This window comes from Dipodomys spectabilis, unplaced genomic scaffold (assembly GCF_019054845.1).
Source record: "Dipodomys spectabilis isolate Male_0828 unplaced genomic scaffold, ASM1905484v1 ptg000018l, whole genome shotgun sequence".
Taxonomy (NCBI): Eukaryota; Metazoa; Chordata; class Mammalia; order Rodentia; family Heteromyidae; genus Dipodomys; species Dipodomys spectabilis.
This window is the reverse complement of record NW_024870695.1, coordinates 21,308,001-21,327,018: the sequence shown is the minus strand read 5'-3', so window position 1 is coordinate 21,327,018 and position 19,018 is coordinate 21,308,001. Positions and strand designations below refer to the sequence as shown.

Here is a 19,018-nt window from a genome sequence, read left to right as displayed (position 1 = left end):
GTGGAAAGTCCCCATCATGAAGACAAAAGAACCCCAAGGAAATAGCCATGGGTGTTAATACACACAAACTTTTAAGTGGGAAAAGCACTACACCAGGGTCAAAAAACAAGACCATGTGACAATGCCATGTGCTGGGTACACCCAATCTTCTTCCTTTGAAACTGTTATAGTGTTGTATTCATTCTTTAAAAACAATCTTTTTTTTCCTAGTTAAGATCTTTCCCCCCACCCCCCAGGTCAGTCGTGGGGCGTGAACTCTGGGCCTGGGCACTGTCCCTGAGCTCTTCAGATCAAGGCTGGCACTCTACCACTTGAGCCACAGCGCCACTTCTGGTTTTTTCTGCTTATGTGGTGCTGAGGAATCGACCCCAAGGCCTCATGCATGCAAGCAAGCACTCTACCACTAAGCCACCTTCCCAGCCACGTTAAGATCATTTTTAAAGAGCTGCTCAGAACTGGGAGAAAATGAGGGAGTGGGTGACACTGTTCAAAAAGAAATGTACTCATTACCTGACTTACATAACTGTAACTCCTGTGTACATCACCTTTACAATAAAAATCTAAAAAAAAAAAAAAAGCCACTCAGAACTAAAAGTCTCTTAATTCAGATTTTGATAGGATAATGTACTAAGGAGTACTAGGTTCATTCCCCATTTCTTTTTCTATCATACTACTCCAGAATACACCACATCCTTATTATCTATGACCACAGAAGAACAGTAGGAAGGGCCAGGACTGTCACAGCTCACTGTCAGGAACAACAGTAAGGAGGAACATTGATTACTGGCTGCTTGATTGAGAAAGCTGCCACAAGAAGAAGCTGGCAAACGTTCCATGATATAGCACAATTCATACTTGTTAGATACAGCTAAGATGTGGTCTGAATCTTTATGGTTTTAGATAACCAAGGAAATCCACACTAAACAAGTACGCAGGGCACTCATAATACACAACACACACACCTGACAGGACTCCTATTGTTTAATTATTTCTGTAAATGTGACACTTTATAACTGTCCTATTAATGATTCAAACAACAACCACAAAAATATTCCCTGAACTCAAAAGCATTTAAGTACTCCAGTCAGAACTGCAGTTATTCACACTTTCATTCTCCTGTAAGATACAGCTCTTTGCCAAATCCTCTGCAAGACTCAGACCAGTTTACTGTACATATTTGATGAATGGGTTGAGTCAATGAATTCAGTAAGTTTACATTTTTATTTTCGTGAAGAAAAAATTCAGGCTTCCCACAACAACAACAAAAAGTACTATTATTTACATGTTTCACACACTATTAAGGACAAACATCCAAGGAGCTACTTACTGCTGAAACTTTCAAAAAATTGTAATATTTATGCAATCCTAAAAAATAATAAGTGGACAATCAGTAGTAGTTTGTCATTTACAGTAGTAAAGTTTTCTTTAAAAATGTTCTGATGGGGGGCTGGGAAGGTGGCTCAGTGGTAGAGTGCTTGCCTTGCATGCCTGAGGCCCTGGGTTCGATTCCTCAGCACCACATAAGCAAAAAGAAAAAACCCGGAAGTGGCGCTGTGGCTCAAGTGGTAGAGCGCTAGCCTTGAGCTGAAGAGCTGAGGGACAGCGCCCAGGCCCAGAGTTCAGGCCCCATGACCGGACCAAAAAAAAAAAAAAGTTCTGATGGGCCAGATGCCAGTGGCTCACGCCTATAATCCTAGCTACTCAAGAGGCTGAGATCTGAGAATCACTGTTCAAAGCTAGCCCAGGTAGGAAAGTCCTTGAGACTCTTATCTTCAATAAACCACCAGAAAACTGGAAGTGGCGCTGTGGCTCAAGTGGTAGAGTGCTCGCCTTGAGCTGAAGAGCTGAGGGACAACGCCCAGGCCCAGAGTTCAAGCCCCTTGACAGACACACAAAAAAAGTTCTGATGACCACAAAGTAAATCAGTATAAAGGATTAATTAAAATTGAATACAGGCTAGGCATGGTGGCACACACCTGCAATCCCATCTATTGGGGAAGCAGAGCCAAGAAAATCTCGAGTATGGGGCCAGAATAGACAGCGACAACATTTTAAAAGAAAAGGGCAAGGAGAACACAGGGAATGGAGGTGTGGCTCAGTGGTAGAATGCCTGCTCAACAAGTGTGAAGCACTGAGTTGGAACTGCAGTAACTCCAAAAAGAAACAAACAAACAAACAAAAATGCACGCACAAACAAAATGTAGCTAAAGTGGTAGAGCACTTAACTAGCAAGAGTAAGGTCATGAGATTAATAACCAGTACCAAAAAACAAAACAAAACCACAAAAAGAACTAATACATAACACCTGAGGATATGATGAAAATCACAAACATTATAGCTGAGATCCAGAGGATCAAGCTTCAATGCCAGCGTAAGCAGAAAAGTCTGTAGGCCCCTCTCCCCTAAAAAAGAAATAACAGAAGACTCAACTGGAGGTATGGCTAGCTGCAGAGCACCAGCCCAGCATGGAGGAGGAAGAGGAAGAGGGGGAGGGGGAGGGGGGAGGGGGAGGGGGAGGAGAAGCAGCAGCAGCAGCAGCAGCAGCAGCAGCAGCAGCAGCAGCAGCAGCAGACAAACAAATAGAAAAGACTACACGTGGTTACCTCTGGTGCAAGGGAGGGAGGTAGAACTTCCATAGGGGGAAAGCACTACTTTCAATCAACTTTTAAGCCTGTGTTAATCACCCACATATTAAGGGACTGAAGAACAGTTAACACTAAGCAAAAGAAAAGAAATGTACCTATCACCCAACACAGAAAAAGTAGTTGTACTGTCAAAGCTTTTAGAATTCACAAACTTTATAGACCAAGATAATAACAATTTGCTTTGTGAAGGTTAAAATGTGTTTGTAACTTTAAGTATCACTATCCTACAATGCTGTAAAATTTGTTAAATTTATGTAATCATTTAATCTCAATAAAAAATTATTAGTTAAAAAAAGGATGGAAGAGGAGAAACCCCGTAGCTGAAGGCAAACCACAGGCCCACTGAAGAATGAGTGGGTGGGAGGGAAAAGCTTCCACCAGACTCGGTGACGGCAGCATCTGACTGTGTACCCTCAGTGTCTCTCTTGGATAGGTGGGGCAGGGGTCTGGATGAGAGCAAACAAGCCCTGAATACTTTTCAACAGGCTAGTCTTTTAGAGCAGCACGGGCAGCCACGCAGGTTCTATTTTAGATGTGTTGCAAGCTTGTACAAACTAGCAAATTGCTGAGGTGGCAACCAGGCTTCTCACTAGGGAGGAAGGCCAAACAGACGCCAGGATGGGGACACATGAAAGGACTCAGTGTGGAAGAACCAGAGCTGGAGGTACAGGGTGAACTTATGGCTTCTAAATCTGTGTGTGCTTTATACATGTGCATGTCACATGTGTGTATGTATATGCATGCACACTTGTGTACATTTACACTCACGCTTCCTAGATCTCCTCAATGAAATGGCCTAGTAGCTTCCACTAACAAACAAGTAAAGACATTCTAGTAATCTTGATAGCTAAACCCATTCCCCACTCCAAAAAAAATAGCTGTTAAGAGAATTGGCCAACTCCAGCTCTGGGGTCGGTTAGACACAAGATGTGCCTGGAACATCTTGTTATGTCAGAAACTAAAGAAATGCTTTCAAAACATTGGGAAGGGTGGAATCTGAACGACAGGCCTTCCTTCCATTTAAATTATCTAGGACAATTTAAGCACTGCAATGATTAAGTACAGTAATGATCTTAAGCCACTGAAATAAGTTCACATCTATAATAAACACATTGGGAAGGAAAGAGGGAAGGATGGGCTCTAGCTTCTGGTAGGGCAAATACCAACTAGTAAACTGGGGAAGGAGGTGTAGAGTTTGGAGAATGTTTTGTAACCATCACAGTAAAGACTGGATTTTGGGGAGAAACGGATGAGAATGTTGAAGGGGGTGACATTGATCAAAATGCACTGCATTCATAAACGGCTTTGTTGAATGACAACTCCTTCAAACACCTACATAAACATAATAAAAATACTAGGCTAGAATCCCCAGTGAGTGCTAAGTCTAGTGGAAATTAAGACGAGGAGCAAGATTTCTAGTGTCTCCCAAAAGACTGCTTATGAGCTGCAAGAAAAAGCATAATGACATACAGTGGAAAAGTTTTTTTTTAAAAATCCACCTTGACCAGGTGATCAGAGAGAGGCAGACAGACACTGAGTGCCTCCAGATATGATACCCCAAGAAGGACACAAAAACACTTACATCTAGTTCTGGCCAAGAATGCATTAACTCAAATCCAATCATAAGGAATATTAGACAATGTGGAAAAAGGGGGCACGAGAATAGCCTTTACAAATGACAATACCATAAAGTCAAAGTTAGGCTGTGCAAATGTTCCAGATTAAAGTAGATTAAAGAGACATTAGAGCTAAATATTGCATCTGACCCTTTATTATGTCCTGTGCTGGAGGGGGAAAAAATTCCATGAAGAATATTGCCTAGTTCACAAAGCTGGCAATGAAAAGGTAAAGTACATGAAAGTATGGTGTTAATGTTAGCTTCCTCAAGTTTGTATCTGGTAAGGGAATATCCCTATTTGTAGCAATATAGTGAGTTGAAGTGAATAGAGGATATAAAGGTGTGCTTTGTAACTTAATTATTTGGGGTTTGAACTCTGGGCCTTGTGCTTGCTAGGCAAATGCTCTACCACTTTATGCCATGCCCCTGGCCCTTTTAGCTTTAGATCTTTTTCGAATAGGATCACGTGTTTATGCCTGTCCCAGACCGTGATTCTCCTACTTATGCGTGCCATGTAGGTAGGATTACAAGTAAGTGCCACCACACTGCTTTATTGTTGAGATGGGGGTCTCACAACTTCTTGCCCAGGCTAGCCTCAAACTACAGTCCTCCCAATCTCTATCTCCTAAGTACTGCAATTATATGCATGAACACCTGCATCTACCCCTTGTACTTAGGTTTTCAATAATTTCTGAGGAAGAAGAAGGAAGCAAGGAGGCAAGGAGGCAAGGAAGGAAGGAAAGAAGGAAGGAAGGGAGGGAGGGAGGGAGGAAGGGAGGGAGGGAGGAAGGGAGGGAGGGGGCAAGCAGGCAAGGAAGCAAGGAAGGGAGGGAGGGAGGGAGGGAGGGAGGGAGGGAGGGAGGGAGGGAGGGAGGGAGGGAGGGAGGGAGTAGCTTTGGTAGATAATACTAGGTCTGCACTTGGAGGTCTAAAACTTGTTTATTCAGGCTCACTCCACTTTCTACTCTTGGCTCTATTTGTTCATCTGTAAAGTGGATCAGGTGGCTCAAACCTTACCTAACTCACAGATTTTGCAGAAACATAAAATAACAAACAAAAACAGTAAAACTGATTCCAATCACATTTTCTGTGCTCTCTCTTACTGGCATCTAATTCTGTAAAATATTGAACTTCAATTTGGGTAACTTTGAAAAAGGAATCAAGGCCACAGAACTCTCCTTACTGGTATTACTAAATAAATGTTTGCTGACACAATCCTCAGAGTGAGCAATACATTCTGGGGTAGAATCTGGAATTACAAGAGCAAAAGAGGCTGGGAGACATTCTATAATTAGAGAGACAATTCATTTTCCTCTCCTATTTTTCAACATTTATATAGCAGTAGTATACTTCTTAATTTGTCAGAAGTCTGTGGCCATCCAAATATTCTTAAAAGCCTCCAAAAATTTACTTTACACAAACCTCAGCATACCTTTAGCAATGATGAACTGCAAAAGAGGAATGAGAGCATACAGGAGCTGGGGAAGGGATTTCTGTGCTTTAAAAACCAAGAATGAGAAACCCATGATTTTCAACAGAAATTCTGTCAACTTCCTAGTCGAGATTTGGGTCACCTCCCTCTGACTATAGGGGGGAAAATATTTTTGTTTTTTGGTGCAGGTACTGGGACTTGAACTCAGGGCCTTGTGCCCTCATGTGTTCTGTTTTTGTTTTTGGTTTTTTTTTTGGGGGGGGGGGCGGCTCAAAGCTGGTGCTCTACCACTTGAACCAAACCTGTACTTCTGACTTTTTTTGATTAATTGGAGATGAGAGTCTCAGAGACTTTTCTGTCCAAGCTGGCTTCAAACCATGATCCTTGGATCTCAGCCTTCAAAGTAGTAACAGCTACCAGTGCCAGGCCAAAAAAAAAAAAAAAAAAATTTCAATCTTATGTCCTTGCTAAATTCACACAAATTAAAGATGAGACTGTTTCACCAGAAGTCCAATCACCTGCCCTCCAGGGTTGGCTGCCACCATTTGCAAGACTTCCCTCATTACAACAGATCAACCTGAAGGTTTGGACAAAGACCAAGACCTCAGAGTGTGACACCTTAGCTAAGAAATCAACAGAGTTTCAACAAGACCTCTGAATGCCCATCCTCCCGCCTGTATGGAAACAGAATGCTCATGTGGTGATAGGATGCACATATCCCAATGAGGTGTTTTGTCAACATCCCTCAAGATCCACATCAAATATAATATCCAAATCAATCAGCTCCAACAGCATGGCAAGCAAGCAGCATATCCCATGTTCTCATTTTAGGCCCATCCTATTCAATTCTTAAAGAGAGGACAGACAAAGGCAGCCCATGCAATAGGGTCTACTTCAAAATTTCTTTTTCTCTTAGAAAACAGATCCTCTTTTGTTCTGGTTAAAACACCAATTACTCTGCTCTAATATGCAAATCAACAACAACAACAAAAATTGGGCAATATATAGCCCACTTTGGTTCCACTGCAAGTCTGAATGAAGAAAAGAGAAAAGGGACAGGGAGGGAGAGAAGGGTTGGAAAGAAAGAAAGAAGAGAAAGAAGAGGGAGAGCAGAAAGGCAAGATGAGAGATAGAGGCAAGTCCCTAGGGGTCTTCAATTCCAAGTACTTTGTGCTCAGATAAAGCTCTTTTCAAAGAGCTTTTTTGTATTATCTGTGCAGGTGCCCACAAGCGGTGATTTTGCCATTATCCAAAAAAATAAAGCCAGAGAAGAAAAAGCACATTAAAGTGTACAATACAAGCAAGAAAAGCGAAAGTGGCCAACAAAGCTATTTACCCAAAGCTCCTACTTGCTACAAATACAATCCCCAAAAAGTAATGCCACTGGTTTCATGAAGCACCAGGGAAAGAGAATGGGGAAAGGAGGAAGGCTCGTTCTGGAAGGTGGACAACAGGAGCCTCTAGTCCTCCCGGCCTGGCCACAGATACAGCAGAGTTCTCAGGCAGGTGACCATGCAAGGACCAATCCAGGAAACATATCAGCTCCATTTCATGTTCTGACCCTCCAGGTGCTTGCTTTGGTTTGGTTTTTTACATGTTTTTGTGAACCTTACTTCAGTTCCATCTACATATATTATTGGTTTTTCTTTTTAAATGCAGGTGGGTATGTGGAAGGGGATATCCGAGGTCCTCTCAGCTTCAAAGGAAGCAAAAGACAAGTGCTTCTCAGACTTCCCACGGCACCTGGCACACCACCAGAGAAAATGCAAAAGTGACTTCAAGAACTGCTCTTCTACACTGCCAACAAGTCCCCAAGTGACAAGGACTCATCTTAAGATGCCGGTGTCACCTTCCCCAAACCTTCTGACTTTCATTTCCATGTCCTTCCAAACTCTGACCTGACAACCCAATATTCACCCACGCTGGCCCCTGTTTTTAAGGGGTGGAGCCCCCTCTCTGCACATTCCTACCCTAAAAAGTCCACCTGCTGCTGGGTGACGGTGGCTCACACCTGTAATCCTAGCTACTCAGGAGGCTGAGATCTGAGGATCATGGTTCAAAGCCAGCCTGGGCAGGAAAGCCCGTGAAACTCTTATCTCCAATAAACCACTAGAAAACTGGAAATGGCGCTGTAGCTCAAGTGGTAAAGTGCTCGCCTTGAGCTGAAGAGCTGAGGGACAGTGCTCAGGCTCAGAGTTCAAGCCCCACGACCAACCAAAAAAAAAAAAAAAGGCTACCTGTTATCTCAACCAGGATTGGAATGGACACCACCTCAGTGTTAGGACAGGATATTTAGAGAAGAATGTAAATCCAATTCACAGGTGAGCCTCAATTCCTGCTGGAGCTCCCTCCAGAGTATGGATACAAGGCTTCAAGCAAGGAGCAGCCAACATGGGGCAGAATGTGATCAGAGACAGGGCCTCCTAATTGGTGTCTGCAAACACACAGAAGAGACCAAAGAAGACAGTTTGGTCCCTCAAAAATCTTGGCAGCATCTTGCCCATGTAATTGTAACCCCTCTGGTACAGTATTTTCACAATAAAAAATAAATCTTGGCAGCACACACACACTCAGTTGCTAGGGCTCAAACCCACATAGTCCCCTAGGACAAATATTAGTCTCCAATCAGGAGTTAACTGTCTATCTGACAATATTTGCCACAAAAAGCCCCTCCTGCCACCCACCCTAGGCCTGGCTAGGAAGACTTCTCTGGTGAAATGATAGCTCTACATTTTCCCGTTGGGCTTGCCCTCCGTCTGTGGAGCCTGCTAAGTAACATCCCTCTGTGTCTCATGCCCCATCCTGGCTCCAGGGGAACAAATAAAAGAAACATTTGCTGGAGTTCATGTATGCCAGCACCAGATCCATTACATTTCATCTCATTCAGGCCTCCAAAGAGCCCTACAGTGTGGAACCTGTTTCCCCTTTGGCAGGAGGGGAAACAAAGATGCTAAAGGTGACCTTTGGGTAGTGCTGACAAGTTACAGCACTACAACGCAGACAGCAGGGTAGACCTGGCAGGGTGGACCTGGGAGTCAACTCCACAAGTTTGCATCACGGCCATCACTTACTTGCTAGCTACACAGATCTAAGCCCTTTTAAAGTCTAGTAAAAAGAGGTAAGAATGTATCTTTCTCAAAGAGCTATTGTAAGGACCCACTGAGACATCATGGAGTTAAGGTGAGCCAGCCTACAGCAAAGGATCTGAAAAGGTTGGTTTATCACACAAAGTCAACAACCTGTAGAGCTGGAATCACATTTGAATCTAGGAGGGGTATGTTCCAACACCCCTCTTAGTCAAGAGTCGCAAAAGTTGACAGCTGTAAAGAGGTACACCCCCATTCCTGTCCTCTGCAGGACCTTTACAGGATTACTACCCGAGGTCCTGGGGAGGCAACCTCAGCTGGGAAACCCCTTAGCAGAGACCACATCGGAGCACACACTGAGCACAGACCATGGGAAGCTGAAAATGTAAGTCTAGGGAGCCTCCATGGGCCATGGAGAGTCACTGATGAACAGAAAAACACAAACAGCCCCCCACTAAGCACAGGAAGTGGAGGGCTTACTCTCAGTGTTTGCTTGAGGGTAAAATCCTCAAGGAGGAACAATCAGCATTGTGGTGGAGTGCAAAGACAAAGACAGAGAATGAGTGAGGAGCAAAGGAAACCACACCTGACCACCAACGGCACATCAGGTCCACTGAGCATTAGGTACTGGGGCAGGAAGCGAGGGGAAGAGGAGCAGAGCACACCAAATGAGCTCATCTTTAAACCACAAGAGTAAGAATCACATATGTGCAGTTAGTTTCCATACCAGCTGAGGCTGGTCAGTGTGGATCAAATAGGAAAAGATAGAAATGGACTTGACTCTTTAAGTGTATATGTGTAAGACCAGACGTGTGGAAAACTAGTTGGCTTTTAAGACAATCCTGAATCAGTTCCTCAGACAATGACCTAAATCCGCCGACCCCTGGAGGCTTCCCAAAAGCAAAGCCACTGCTGAAGGACAGCGGATGCCTGCATGACTCGCTGGCTTGCACATGCTTCCCCCAGGAGCTCTGCGTGATGGACAGTTTTAAGGAATACCCTATAATCTGCATTTATGCCATTTGTCTCTTTGATACATCAAATACAGATATTTGCATCATTTATTTTAACGTGAGTGACTTTTTTTTCTTCTGAAAACCACAAAGGAAGTCTGATCCCTGGTCCTCCCCTTCTCTCTCTTCTTTAAAGCTTGAGAACTTAAGCCTGGCAACCCTGACAGGCCACATGGATCTGGAAAGATCTTCAGAGGCCACTGCATCAGAGTACAAATAAAGGACTCTCCCAGGCGAAAGAGACAAGGAAGACAAAGGGAAGCTAAGGAGCGGGTCCTGATCACCATCTCAGCAGCTCCTAAGATGAAAAGGAAGGAAGGAGGAGGGAAGAAGAGGAGGGAGGAAAGAAAGAAGGGAGGACAAGGGAACAGTCAGAATTGATACAGAACTGCTGTATCGCTTACCTTATTTTCTCTGACAGAACTCAAGTACGAAGGCTTGAATAAAAGCCCGTGCAGGAGGAAGAGAGGTTTTGGTGAGGCCTACAGGAGGGCTGGCTGTCATGGATCACTGGATTAACAACAGCCTGGTCCACAACACAGACCAACTATGAGTTATGCAGCCTTCAGGTCCCTGAGCAAGTGGGACGCAACAAGTCAGCACAGGGCCTGCCAGGCTACTACTTATCCTTTATTTATGTTCCCACCAACACCTGGGCAGAAATATGGACATGAACAGCCACGTACCCCATATTTTACCGCCAGTTAACTCCAGACGCATTATCTTCCCAGCCTTTCCTTCTGTTTGCTAAGTAACGTCAGCTCTGTGGCTGCAAGCCTGCTCTGAGCGTGAGGGCTCTGCGCCCCAGGCCGGGTACAAAGCACACTGCACATCTGTTCTCATTAGTTCCCCCAACTCCCAATGGCAGAGTACCATCTCCACGTGTTTGGGGGCAAAAGTGTGACTGAAAGTGGGGAGACACAGCTAGAAAGAAGAAGCTAGAACCCAGACCACCTAGTCCTGCTGACAGGTGTGTCCTTGCTCAGAATCTTCTTTACACATAGTTATGCAAGCCTGAGGTGTAGCTGAGGTTGGTTTCCCTCTGGATATTTTGCTTTCCTTTTACATTCACTTATTGACCACCTATTACATCCCAACAGCATGCAGGGCACTGACAATACAGCATAAACAAAACCAGTGAAGTGGCTAAGCGAATCAAAATGAAGCTGTTTGTGGGCTGCTGTTTATGCAGGAGTTCACACATGTAGACTCAGCCAGTTCCTGTGTGGAAGGGTGGGGAGGCAGGTTCTCAACTCTCCTCATTTCTCTTAACTCAGAATGGGCACCTCTTCCAATTTTCCTCCCCAACAAGCCTTGACACAGGAATGGCAGCAGAGAAACTGGCAGGACACTGTTCCTTGCAAAACAGACCTTCTACTACCCACAGATCTAGAAAACCTGCAAGGAAAGAATCTTGCCCTAGTTTCCTTCATTCCATACCACAAGTGGGCCTACCATCTGATCCCAGAACTAACAACACCCCAAATTCTGGTCAATATTTAGCTTAGTCCCTCTTCCCACACCAATGCCAACCTCTGGCTTCCATACCACAATGACTATGCAGGTCTGCCCTCGGGAATCAGACTATCTTGGGGCTACTTTCACCAGGCCCAGCCCTCAGCCATCCAAATGAACAGCCATCTGATCTATCCATCCAAGCCCTCTCCCACATATAAGCTCCTTAAAAGGAGCTCCTAAGAAAAATACCCAGAGCAAACATGTAAATACCATGACAACAGAGGTTTGAGTGCAGAACTTCTATCCAAAAGACCAATAGGCAATAAATGGAACCAAAGTCTCTAACTAAAGTAATCTAGCTTGTAGTTTATGAGAAAATCAATACAGGTATTCATTATCTCAATTAATTATCAACCCTTACAGCCACCAAGTATACAGGATTATTCACATGTTGCAGATACAAAAAAAAAAAAAGTGGACAGAAATAATTTGTGGCAAAATTAGGAGCCAAACTCAGGTTGTGTAGAGTTAAGCTGCACCCTCTACTACTTTCTACCTGTCCTGTTTTTATCTTGTGTAGAACAAAACTGAATTTCTGCATATCTTGTCTTTGGTACAAAAATGAATTTAAGATTTTTCTGTAGTTTACACAGGGATGCTGGGATGTTATACAATGACTAGAAAGCATGTTGTTAAAAGCATCTAGTGACGTGGAAATTATTACAAAGTACCATTCAATAAAGACACTGAAAACATAAATATACACAAATACAAGCACCACAGTGTGATTCCAATTCTGTGGTTTTTTCCAATTGTGTTTTTAAATATATATGTGTACACAAAACTGAAAACATACATAGCATTAATTTTTGTGCTTTTTTAAATCTTCTGGAAGAATCAGGCATTCCTTTTCTAATTTAGAAAAAAAATAACAACTTTTACTTATGAAAAGAAAGGAGGCACTGTTCTGACTGTCTGGCAATACACCAACTCACAACATGGAACAGGGGCCCCCGACCCAAGTCACTGCTTGGCCAAGGGTTCTGTGGTGGTGCCAACACCAGCCAGTCGTTGCCAAGGTGGTAAACACAACAACAAAGACCTCCAGGGATCCTAGCTGTCCCGGAGCCCTGTGGCTAGCTGGAATATGGAGGCAAGAAAGAGCTTTTCCACCAAGAAGCCAGGCTCAGAGGAGTCTAGACCCATGGGTGGGAGGCAGAGAAAATAAAGAGTCTGATTGGTCAAGGACTAGGAGCTGAGGCAAAATGAATCTCAAAAAAAGGAGATGACTTTCCAGAGTGGACTCTACCAACATCATCAGGCAGCCCAGAGAGGTTCCAGAGAGGTTCCAGACCTCGGCACCAGAAAAACATGAACAATGTTGTAGGTCCCTAGAAGAAAACAAGAATGATTGAGTCTTATCTGGGATGGTGCTAGCCTGTCAATACTGGTTCCTGTGTAACTCAGATTAAAACTACTCTTACCTGAAAAGCTAGATTAAAATGTCAAACTTAGGAGAGACTAAGATAGAACGGTGGGGTGTCAAGCTCTAGGGGAAGCCAACTGTGTTGTTTTATGATCTCTAGAGAGGCCCCATGCATGCATGAGTGGGGAAGCAGATACGGTAGTCCAGGAAGACCTCAAATAGCTATAGCCCAGAACATCAGTGACCTCAGCCTCCAGCTAGACCCTGAACCTCCCAGCTAAGACATCCATTCCCTCCTGCCCTTGACTACTGTTTTTCTGTTTTAAGTTGGCAAATTCTGGGCTATACTTGTTACACAGCAGGAACTATCCAGATATAATTCTTAATTCTTTTTCTTACTGCTCCTTAAAAAAAAAGAAAGAAAGAAATCCAACTATATTAAACATATGTAAATTAAATGCATCTAGACTTGGCAAGTATTAAAGTAGCAATAAATAACAATGGGAATAGTATATTTCAAAGAATAGAACAGAATAGAATAGAAAATATTAGAATAGAATATTTCAAAGTAGGCAGGGGCCAGTGGCTCACGTCTATAATACTTAGCAACTCAGGAGGTTGAGATCTGTGATTCAAAGCCAGCTGGAACAGATAGTCTATAAGACTCTTTTTTTTTTTTTTTTGGGGGGGGGGGGTCCGGTCGTGGACTTGAACTCTGGGCCTGGGTGCTGTCCCTCAGCTCTTCAGCTCAAGGCTAGCACTCTACCACTTGAGCCACAGCGCCACTTCCGGCTTTTTTTTCCCTGCTTATGTGGTGCTGAGGAATCGAAACCAGGGCCTCATGCATGCAAGACAAGCGCTCTACCACTAAGCTACCTTCCCAGCCCCTGTAAGACTCTTATCTCTAATAAACCACCAAAAAGCTGGAAGTGGACTTGTAGCTCAAATGACAGAGCATAAGTCTTGAGCAAAAAGGGACAGCATCAAAGCACTGAGTTCAAGAACCAGTAACAGCACCGAAAAAAAAAAAAAAAACAGGCAGTAGATAGAATCTGGCCCTTGAGTCCCTGACACATTTGATTAATTAAAGTTTATGTTCTTCTCCCAAATGCAAGGTACCATAAAATAAATTTAACAATACATGCTAGCTTTTAATTACAGGATAATATAAACACAGCCTAGACTACATGTATAACAAATATTGTAATGAAACTCTATTTTGTACAGTATATGACAAAAAAGTAAAAGCTTTCAGTGTTTAAGATGGGTAAAATGGGGGAGATGGATTGCCACTACAGCTCTAGGCAGAAGTATGAGGATGAGTGTCTCCCACACTGACATGTTGGTGAATACCCACAAGGAGCCAGGATGACTTCTTGGTAGAAGTGAGTTCCAGGGATTCTAAGCACTAAGAAGATGTTCAGTTGACTGCTGTAAGTAGGATAGTGCCTGGCTTACTTCCTATTCCTGAGGACTGGGTCAGGTCTAGGATTCTAGCGAGTCCCAGCTGTGCTAGGACGGTGTAACCAGGTTATAATTTACCTACCAGAGAAGACAATCTAGCAACTCACACTTGCTGATCCAAGAAAGAAAGAAAGAAAGAAGGAAGGAAGGAAGGAAGGAGAGAGAGAGAGAGAGAGAGAGAGAGAGAGAGAGAGAGAGAGAGAGAGAGAGAGAGAGAGAAAGCAAGCAAGCAAGCAAGCAAGCAAGCAAGCAAGCAAGCAAGCAGATGGGAGTTGAACAGAGGTCAAATAAACCTAGAGAAAGACTCTGGTGAATTCTTATGCAATACAAAGAACAGTGACAAAAACAAATACCTGCAGCTTCAGTCCCAACAACCAGCAAGCAGATGAGCACTGTGTTTAAACCAACTACCAAGAACGAAGGATAACTACAAGGCATTAGTTTAAAAAAAAAATCATTGGCCTAAGACTTTCTGCTTGCTTACTGCTAAATTCCTAGTTGGGTGTCTCCTACCAGCCTTAGCTTGTTTCCTTTCCAAAAATCTTTTTCTGTGCCCAGCCCAGTGGAGGAAATATTTAAGCTGCTTTCCTGGGCCCTACCAGCTCCTGGGCCTGTAGCACCTCTAGCATTCATCATGGGTGCCACAGACAGGCCTCAAGAAGAGCCAAGAACCCTGCACCTACTTGGCCAGATAGCAAGGGACCCTGATGGGCTCTATTTCATTCTAGCTAACCCTCTGATTTCATCACATCTTGCTACTGTCAAAGAGAAGAAAGACTAAAACTCCTTCCATCTGAGGGTACATGGTCACTCTCCAACCCCACTCTCACTCTGCAGGAGGCAGCAGAGCAAAGGCTTCACTCTCATCCTGGGGCAAGGAGAATAGGGGACACAGACCTGGAGTAAGAGGGTTCCCCTGATGCTACAGGGAAACTGAGGATCAGAGCAGCAGCGGCCTTCCAAGGTGATAGATGGAGTAAAGCCTCACTTCCAGGCCACAGAGATCACTTGTGCAGGCCAAGCCCCATCTAGCTGAAGACAAGGGGGAAAAAAAGTTCATCTTTTCCTTCCATACCTACAGGGCAAATCAATTTTTTTCTTTCTTATTGAGAAAGTTTTTTTTTAAGGTAAGAATCACATCTTGTCTAATTGTGTCCAGAAAAAGTTGACTTGGCAGATCAAGAATTTTATTCTGCAATATCAGGTGCAGGTAGCTCACACCTGTAATCCTAGCTACTCAGGAAGCTAAGATCTGAGGATTATGGTTCAAAGCCGGCCCAAGCAGAAAAATCCGACGAGACTCTTATCCCCAATTGACTGGAAGTAGCAAAAAAAAGCTAGAAATACAGATGTGGTTCAAGTGGTAGATACCAGCTTTGAGGAAAAAACTAAGGACCAGTGGCCAGACCCTAAGTCTAAACCCTCCTACTGGCAAGTGCACACACACAGACACAGACGTACACACATACAAACCCTATCAGTTCCTCAAAAGAGAATGAAGCTAAATTCTCACAGGAAAAAAGAATACAATGAAGTAGTGGAAGAAATCCATTTCTGCATGATTTTAAAATTAAGGATATAATAGTAAAGGCAACTCAAAAGTAAACAATTCCATAAAGTACTAGTTGTAACACTGCTGAGTGAATAGCCTTCCAGTAAGATGCTGCTTTCCTGGTGTAAAGTTTAACAAAAAGAGAATTACAGGAAGCATGTTGTCAACAGGCAGATCTCTGGGTGGCTGAGAAGCCCTCTCCTCTGTTAAGACAGCCACAAGAGGCACAGGACAATGACATAGGTGAGTACCGAGAAGGCCCACACACCCTTTCACGTGATCAGGTATCTTCTGGTCACATCTGAGGTTTCTGGTCACACTGGGGATTTCACTGGAGATGAAAGAAGGAGAAATCCTGCGCAGCCAGTCCACAAACCAGTCTTAATGCAGCTCACCTGTGAGACTGTCTTTCCCAGAGTCTTTTTTGGTATCCTGCTGCCTCCCTGGCTCTGAGGCCTCAAAAGCAGAGATCTGCATGTGGCTAATAGTTCATCAGAAAACCTGGTGGAAACCAGCAGTGCAGACTGCACAGTGTTCTGGGTTGTTTCAAAGAAGTTTCATTATTTAGTTTGAGCCACTCTGGAACACAACAGAACAAAACCTCTTTGGGCAAGGCAAGGAATATTATCTGATCCCTCCTCTAACCAAAAACAGAAATCAAAGTCTTGTTCCAGGTCACATGCACCAGAAACTTGAACTTCAGGGCCCTACACCAGCCAGTTTTCCTTCTACCACACTGGGATGCTCCCTTCAAACAGAATGAAACTCATATATTCTGGAAACTGTCCATCCCCTTTGCACACTCTATAACCTGTGGTCGGGGAGGCCTAAGGTTAAGGGATCATGCAGGTATCCTTTACGTGTTTACCAGTGAAGACTTAATTAGAAGCTTTGAGGTATGAGGTCAGATGAGAGAGACAGTGCTGTGTTTTACATTCCCTAGACCCCCAACGGACAGTAAACAGCAGCCCAAATGCTCAGCGCCACCGAGTCCCTCTAGATGAGATGCCTTCTGTCCAGTTTGCTGACTGAAAGGAGCTAAAAACCCTACCATCAGCTCTCCCCAGTCATTATTCAACAACAAACAGGAGCTATATTTAGAACTATTTCCATGAAGGCGCCATAGGCAAAGGCCACCAACCTCTGAGATGCAGAAAGGTTAACTAAGGCTATCACAACCACCCCCCCCCAAAAAAAAAAAAAAACTTTCAATAGGCAAGTTCCATTTTTGCATTTGTCTGTTTAACACAGCTTCTAATTTTATAAATGGGCCTTAAAATTAACAGGAGGACAGAAGTTTTTCCTAGGAGCCTCTGTGTCCACTCTGCAAAATTACGTAACCTAGAAAACCAGGATTCTGATTTAATTATGCTTTCAAAAGACTTCTGGCTGAGACCAAGTCACTGTGTACCTTGGCCCCTTGTAGGGGACCCAAACAAAGGAGAAGGGTGAGAAAGGAAAGACAAGCACTTCTTCACTCACTCACATAAATGAGTCTTTGAGAAAATCGCTTCACTCCTTCAGTGGCCCTTCTCCTCCTGGGTAGAACCTCACCTAGCTGGGTTAGAAATTACACATTTCTCTGAATTCGAGTTTGCCCATAATGGAAGTTTATACACATCTCTCACATAGGGGTATTGTTAAGAGGAATCAAATAATTTACTGAATACTCTGACTTGAAAGGACAGAACATGCTCTTGGGAATGCAAAATATTACCATTTACCGTTAAAAAAAAATGCTTGTCCTTTACAATCAAGCCAAAGGAAATATGGTTTTTTCCAAAGGTAGTTGGAGGTGAAAACTTCTTCTAATCATCCTATTTTTGCAAAATGCAGAGCTGTTTTACAGAGAGAAGCTAACACCCTGGAACAAATTTCTGAGAGGTGAACTAAGTCCTGCAGGTACCCAAGCACAAGATTCTCACCCACAGGAGATATAATCACACATTGATTTTAATTAAAATAAGTTTATAATCCTATCTGTCCTCTCACTCTGCACCTCTATGAGCTTTGTGTAGACAAAACTATGGGTTAATTGTATCTATTTTATCATTAGAGTGGAGGTTGCTTTTTAGTCTTGCTACAAAAATTGAGCAACTGGGATGGTGATATGGTATGTATCTTTCTGTGCAGGATGAAACATTTGCCCTTGGCTGCTCTGTACACCTGTAAGCTCAAGGTCTAAGTGGCTGGTGCTTTCCCTCTCCATCTGTGACCAGCATTTTCCCAGGACAGGTCAGATAGCTCCTTTCTCACTATGCCAAAGCCCTGAACTGGAGGGGGAAGGTGTAGGGAACACAGATGTTTTTCTTCTTATTAATTTTTAAATTTTTTCTGATATTCTCAGCAAGGTTTATATTCTCTCTAAGCAAAATAGAGGGGAGTCAGAAATAATGTAACTACTTTTTGATAACAAAATCTTCCCAAATGGCAAGACTGGCTCCTCTCCATCCATCTATCCATCTGTCTACCAAATTATTGAGTTCTCTCTCTTTCTAGGTTTTCCAATGTGAATACCGACATCATTTTGTGCCTTTTTTTTTTTTTTTTTTTTTTAAGTCTGGATCCCATTATATGCTTAGATCACATTATCCAATAAGAATCCAGCCTGGAAAGCCCAATGAAGTTTTCTAACTGGATCCAGCACCATCCATCCTCCTTCCCATGCCACTACGCCCCCCACCTGTATGTCCATACTAGAGCAGCAGCACCTTTGGAAGCTGAAGAAGGCTCCCAGAACTTCATTTAGCTCAGCCTCTGTGGCTGGGCAGCTCAGCCATGGGCTCAGCTTTGCCAGTAATAAGTATGACAATAAAGAAACTTGAAGAATCGTTTTTTCTTTTTTTTTCTTTTCTTTTGTCGGTCATGGGGCTTGAACTCAGGCCCTGGGCACTGTCCCTGAGCTATTTTGCTCAAGGCTACTATTCTACCACTTTAAACCACAGTGCCAGTTCCAGTTTTCAGGTAGTTAATTAAAGATAAAAGTCTCACAGACTTTCCTGCCTAGGCTGGCTTTGAACCATGATCCTCAGATCTCAGTCTCCTGAATAGTTAGGATTACAGGTGTGAGCCACCAGCACCCAGTAAAGAATGCTTTTTTAAAAAAATAAAATAGCTGGGCACCAGCTTACATGCTTAACTGAAAACTCTTTGTACAACTACTTAAAGATATAAATTTTTAAAAATTAGGTAGGGTGCTAGTGTTCCCTGTAATCCTAGTTATTCAGGAGGCTAAGATCTGAGGATCACGGTTCAAAGCCAGCCCGGGCAGAAAAGTCTACGAGACTCTTACCTCCAATTAACTACCAAAAGCTGAAAGTGGAG

The 19,018-nt window shown here is 43.4% G+C and overlaps 1 protein-coding gene across 6 annotated transcripts in view; it reads right to left on the bottom strand.

Annotated features, from left to right (window-relative positions):
- Msi2 (musashi RNA binding protein 2) overlaps window positions 1–19,018 on the bottom strand; it is a 369,453-nt gene that overhangs the window by 284,162 nt on the left and 66,273 nt on the right. The gene's annotated exons all lie outside the window — the stretch shown is intronic.